The 6,252-nt window shown below is 40.6% G+C and overlaps 1 protein-coding gene across 1 annotated transcript in view; it reads right to left on the bottom strand.

Annotated features, from left to right (window-relative positions):
* The window catches only part of LOC138977174 (P2X purinoceptor 4-like), a 30,342-nt gene that overhangs the window by 17,853 nt on the left and 6,237 nt on the right, over positions 1–6,252 (bottom strand). The gene's annotated exons all lie outside the window — the stretch shown is intronic.

Here is a 6,252-nt window from a genome sequence, read left to right as displayed (position 1 = left end):
AGTCGCAGCACAGGCTTCATGTCTCACCCAGTCACATTATTCTGACACCGGACCAACCAGTCCAGTACCCCATAATGCCAGACGCCAGGCGGAGCATTGGTTGCTAATGCATTAGTGAACACATCTCACACATCAGATTTCTCCTGCTCTACTTGCACGTGCTGCGAGCGCGCATTATGTGTTTAACGATAAACCTGCTTGTCCCGTGTGTTAAAACAGTCACAGCATCAAAATAATCACACAAAGACAAGGTCAAACATGCCTTCATTAAACTTTTGTGGTTAATTCTAACTCTATAATTGATGGAGATTTTGTCAATCAAACAATGACGAATTTTTTCGCGTTTCTTTTGTTGCTCGGTATATATCATCTAGAAGAGTTCACTTCCATGAAGATCTGTGGTGTAGTTTTCTGGGAATCGCTCTAAACGCACACACACACACATACACGCACGTATACACCTTCACTTTGCTCTCGATTCCCGTTCTACCGCAAACCATTGTAGCCGTCGCGAGGCTTATATTATGCCTAAAGAATGATGCTGTAAAAATCTGCATAAAGCTGGCGAGCCGAATTCCCACTCTGCACCGTCAGTGAAGAAACTGCCAATCTACTGACTTCGATGATATTGGTGCAACTGTTTGTTATCGCCTCATAAGAAACCTCTTTTCTTTCTTCGTTTTTCTCCCGGATAGTCAAATCGGCTGAAGGGACGTTAAAGTAAACGCAATAACAGATCTTTGCTGTGCAATGTAGGATGTTTGGCATAGACATGCCACATGACTAGAACTTCGATAAAGAGAGAGACATTTCATCACATGGCCTATATTTGGTCACACAATTGACAAACAGGAAGTGCCAGAGGCTACGACTAATAACGTCCTTAGTAAGTTAAGGGCTTATTTCGCTTTCCTTCTCTTTCTGGGCTGCTTGTTGACTCTCTCTCTCTCTCTCTCTCTCTCTCTCTCTCTCTCTCTCTCTCTCTCTCTCTCTCTCTCTCTCTCTCTCTCTCTCTCTCTCTCTCTCTCTCTCTCTCTCTCTCTCTCTCTCTCTCTCTCTCTCTCTCTCTCTACAAAGTACTTATCTGAATCAGTTATGCTCTTGTAATCAAACAGTACGGTTTGGAGTACCACAAGGTTCTGTTCTTGGTCCTTTACTATTTTCTATCTATAATAATGACTTAACATGATTTGATAATAACCTGTCTTGGTGAAAACATGTAGATACACTTTGTAAAAACACTTCTAAAAGAATATATCAGTTATCAAAAAATAAACACTTTCTAGACCTACGCACACTCGAATATATCAGTTATAAAAAAATAAACACTTTCTAGACCTAAGCACACGGACACTCAATGTTTTTTTCAGGCACATATTCAATCAACTATTGACTATGCTTCCACAGTGTAGGACTCTGCAAACACTTGGGCTCTTTACATAGACGTGCTGTCTACGTCTGTGTACTTGTGCCGGAGTCTATGTCTGTGCCATGGTATCTCTGTCGGCCGTGTCAGCGTGTTTGGACAGGTTTCTGGAAGTGCGCGTAAACTGAAGGGGAATCCCCGGGAGTGCCCATCGCTTGAGAATTTTTTTATTTTTATGGAAGGCAGTAATTCGTTAAGATATGAAATACAAGACAAACGATAATAATCATTACGTATACGCTGCTTATGTAATCAAATACGATAACAGATAGAGAGAGGCAGTGTGGAGGTACACATACGCCTGCCCACAGAAATTTGTGTTGACAAGATTATCCTAATCCGAATTATTATGAGTTGACGATTCAGTTGTGCCTCAATATGGTTTGACAATGCTGTGCATGAAAGTAATATTACTGTTTTATGTTCTTACGTGTTATGTTGTGTGTTGTAATGCTGTAATACACCACACCCGAGTTTCACGTCTTGAGATAATATAGTTTTCTATGTCTATGTCTATGTCTATGAGTCAAATATAGCTATAACAGTCACTTTGCCCCATACCCCACGCCCTGGATCGTGGAACGCCTAGTTGTGTCCACCGCAGGCGCTATACACACGATTATGTCCCCCGTAATACACACCGGTCATGGTGAACCCCGAAAATGTCGCTGTTTGTCGGTAGACTTGATATTTATCATTTATATCACAGCAGTATTTGAAGTGGTTTTTCTACAAGGAGCGAAAACGCAGTGGCACTGATATTGTGCAATTCAAATATTTGAGCAGCCGGTCTCAGTTACACACACGGAACTGAAAACAGGCCGGTGAATGGTTATCAAACACAGGCAATATAAACAGTCAAAAGTGCGGTGTCAGTATGATAGATCAGACACCAGACATTTAAGGCACAGTAAGCCTCCCGTAAACCATCACAGATACTCAGTCAGGCTATTACACACAGTACAAACACCCTTTCATTTAAACACTCACCGCTTGAGAACATCCTAGGTGCCCTCCTGAAAGAGGGAGCAATTTTCAAAGAATTTGTTTTTGCGTGGTTTATCTTACCCCTGAGCCATCGTGAACCCGTGTGATCCAGTTTATAGCCCGGCTATACTTAGGTTTCGCTCTTGTGGAAGTTTGAAAGTCTAGTTGGTTGTCGACTGGGGAATGGGGACTGTATCTCTGGTACTCTGGGGTCACTTGAGCTCAAATATGGCGAGAAGCTTGGAATAGTGGGGCCAAGGGTGTGTGCAAAAAAGTACGTTCCTAACGGTAGGCAAACGGAAGATATTAGCTTGACACGTTTTTCACTTGTATGGCACCTGGCCAGGAAACAAAATTCCCTGTAAAGCGGGTGCTAAAGATTTCGCATGAGGACACGCGTTTCAACCTAACACTTGACGTCGAAGACATGTCTGCCGTGTGCTGACAAAACCGAGTAAGTCCACTGAAGCTAGTTCTGAGATAAACGACTTTTTCTGTTTTATTACATTTCTCAAAAGTGACGATTATCTTGATCAACCTACAGAGATAATAAGATAAATAGCATTATTGTACGTTTACAACCCGAGTTTGATAATGATCTGATGGATGGTTTTTGTTTTGTTGGGCATTTTGTGGACTTACTTGGTTTTGTCACTTTTTTCCATTATATCAGATCTAAAAAAATTTGACAGATCTAAGCAAGTGGACTTACTTGGTTTTGTCAAAACATTTGGAAGAAAAAGTAGTGCTTTTTTTGAGGATGAAATTAAGTCGCTTGTTCATTTCAATGCGTTATTCTCTCAGGTGCCAGGAGAAACGTTCCGTATAACTCTCGCTTACTCTATTACACATGTCGTGTGCACATTAGAGCGCTTACTTCCCTTTGCTTATTTGATCTCTAAACAACGCTCTGGCTCATTTCGGTACGATTCTCACAGATACTTTCGAAGCGAACCTGTAACAATGTGTGCGTTTGTGTGTTTGTTCTGATTAAACCCAGTCTTGATCTAAGGACTATGTCCAGTCAAGAATAAAAGCTGGTTCTTGTGTATGACTGTGTACGTGAGTGTTAGTTTGAGTGCCTTGGAGAATGATGAGCATATCAGATTGCGGTGATTTGCTAAAATACATATTATTCACGTACAACTTTTTAAGCTACACAGCATGTTTTTTTGTTCCGGTAATGTTTTGTTGTTGTAAGTTTGGGTGGTACGGTTACTACTATAGTTACAGCCTTAAATCACATTATTTGAAATTCAAATCAAACACTATTTACCCGGGTTTGATGTCTTAAAAATCGTTTCTTGAAATTGTTATTACGAAATATTTCTGGACATTAAAATGCTAGCACAGGCACGAAATTATTGCAGGTGTCAATGTTTCCTGAATCTATTTATAGATGTGTTACGTTTGAATTGATATTAAGCAATTCAGGTGCCGTGTGGACATGGTACGGAAACATTCACTGTCCCGATTGACGGGTTTTAACAGCGAGGACGCAATTTTTGTGAAGGCGTTTTAGTTCTCCTTCTTCTTCTTCTTTTGCGTTCGTGGGCTGAAACTCCCACGTACACGTGTGCTTTTGCACGAGTGGATTTGTACGTGGATGACCGTTTTTACAAAACCATTTAGGGAGCCATACGCCGTTTTCGGTGAAAGCATGCTGGGTATTTTCGTGTTTCTATAACCCACCGAACTCTGCTTTGGACTGCACGATCTTTTCCGTGCGCACTTGGTCTTGTGCTTGCGTGTACACACGAAGGGTGATAAGGCACCAGCAGGCCTGCACGTAAGTTGACCTGGGATATCGGTAAAATCTTCACTTTAATTACCCGTCAGGTGCGGCCGGGATTCGAACCCACGACCTTCCGCTTTGGTAAGTCTTTTTTTTTTCAAAATGATATTTTTTGTCCATCAAAAAGAAAAAATCAATGCGCATCTTGTGTGCTAATTTCTACTTTTTAGAGTGCTTAGATAAACAGATATGAACAAGTAAGTCCACAACCAAAAACAACTTTTTAAGTGTGCATGAATGTTTTGACAAAACCAAGTAAGTCCAAGGGGTTCCCAATAGATTTTCCTATAATGATAGTTTTAAAATTCTTGTCAGACGACCCATACAGAAAATACGTCATTTTAAGTTTAGAACTCACAAATGACGTCATTTAAAGTTTAGAACACACAAATGACCTCTTTCGATAAGGCGAGACATAATGACGTCACCTTATGACGTTTTATTTTAAACATTTTTCTTCTCTATCTATATATAATTCTCCTGACGATCCTTGTCTCTCTCTCTTTCGCCCTCCCTCTATCCCTCCCTATCTCTCTCTTTTCCTCCCTCCATCTCTCTTTCTATCCCTCCCAACCTCTCTCGCTATCTCTCTCCCTCTTACTCTCTTCCTCCTTCCATAATTCCTCTTTCCCTTTATTTCTCTCTCTCCCTCCATCCCCCCCCCCCCCCCCCTCGGCCCTGATTTCTTTCCCCTCTCTCACTATCTCCCTGTTTAGTCTCTCTCTCTCTCTCTCTCTCTCTCTCTCTCTCTCTCTCTCTCTCTCTCTCTCTCTCTCTCTCTCTCCATCTTGTGCAAATTCGCAATGTTAACGTTATTTTCACTGTTTTGTCATTTATCTTGACAACACTTCTTCTTTAGCAGCCATGCTTGCACCAAAACTAGCACCCCTACTAACAAGTAAAATGCCGCAAGAATATTCGGATTGACTTTGACGTCATACTGGCAAAAACATTGCATTCTGATTGGTTATAGCGTCATAAAGGTTCTTGTGATTGGTGGATGGACTTACTTGGTTTTACCAGCAAATTGACATGTAATTTTTTTGGAGAAATGTTTGAAGTTGTGGACTTACTTTTCTATATCTCCTTATCTATTTATTTTACAAAGTCAAAATTTACACACAGGCTGCTTCTTGATTTCTTAGTTTTGATGAACAAAAAGATATCATTTTTGGGAAAAAATGGACTTACTCGGTTTTGTCAGCACATGGCAGATGTACTTTAAACAGTTTTTAAGGTGTGGACTTACTTTTCTATATCTCCTTATCTATTTATTTCACAAAGTCACAATTTACACATAAGGTGCGCCTTAATTTCTAAGCTTTGATGAACAAAAAATATCATTTTTGAAAAAAATGGACTTACTCGGTTTTGTCAGCACACGGCAGATGTGCTAAGTGAGACCTAAAACCGTTATACACGAAGCATGGAAGCTTTTACAAAGCATGGACGTGTACACTAGTCAGATGACATGTTTTTTAATTCGTTTCAGCTGTTGTCAAAGACGTTTTCAACTTAAATTGATTGTGGTACTCCTGTGTATCGACACAGATACACGCACTCCATGACTCTGTAAGAAGACAAAACATATCGCTAGGTTTCATTTGTTTTTGATGAATGTATGACCTTTCATGAAGTAGTTTTGTTTTTTGTTTACTTTTGCCAGTTTGCCAGTTTGTTTTTGGAACTTTGCAAAGCAGTGTCGTGTCGTCTGTTTAGGTCTGGGGAAACACCAATGAAAAGAGCCGAAGAATCCTCGAGCGCTTCTATTGGGTTTGCTTTTGATTATCCATGTAGACCTGCTTCCTGCAATTATGGTAACCGGGGATTTATTGCCTGGGGAACATGAGATTTATTTCCCAGGTGCTTGTGAATGAAAACTCGTGAAAATGATGACAACGCCAGTTGTCTCTCTGACCGGACGCTAAATTCCTATCAAAACAAGAATACAGAGTTATCTCCCATATGTTGTTCGTGAGCAGTGTTCGCGAGACGAAAATGATTGCAGATTGGCCGACTTCGACAGTGATCTCCGTTCTGTTCT

Source organism: Littorina saxatilis, linkage group LG9 (genome assembly GCF_037325665.1).
Source record: "Littorina saxatilis isolate snail1 linkage group LG9, US_GU_Lsax_2.0, whole genome shotgun sequence".
NCBI classification, from domain to species: Eukaryota; Metazoa; Mollusca; class Gastropoda; order Littorinimorpha; family Littorinidae; genus Littorina; species Littorina saxatilis.
Note: the sequence above shows the minus strand (reverse complement) of the source record. Positions and strands in the feature narration are given on the sequence as shown.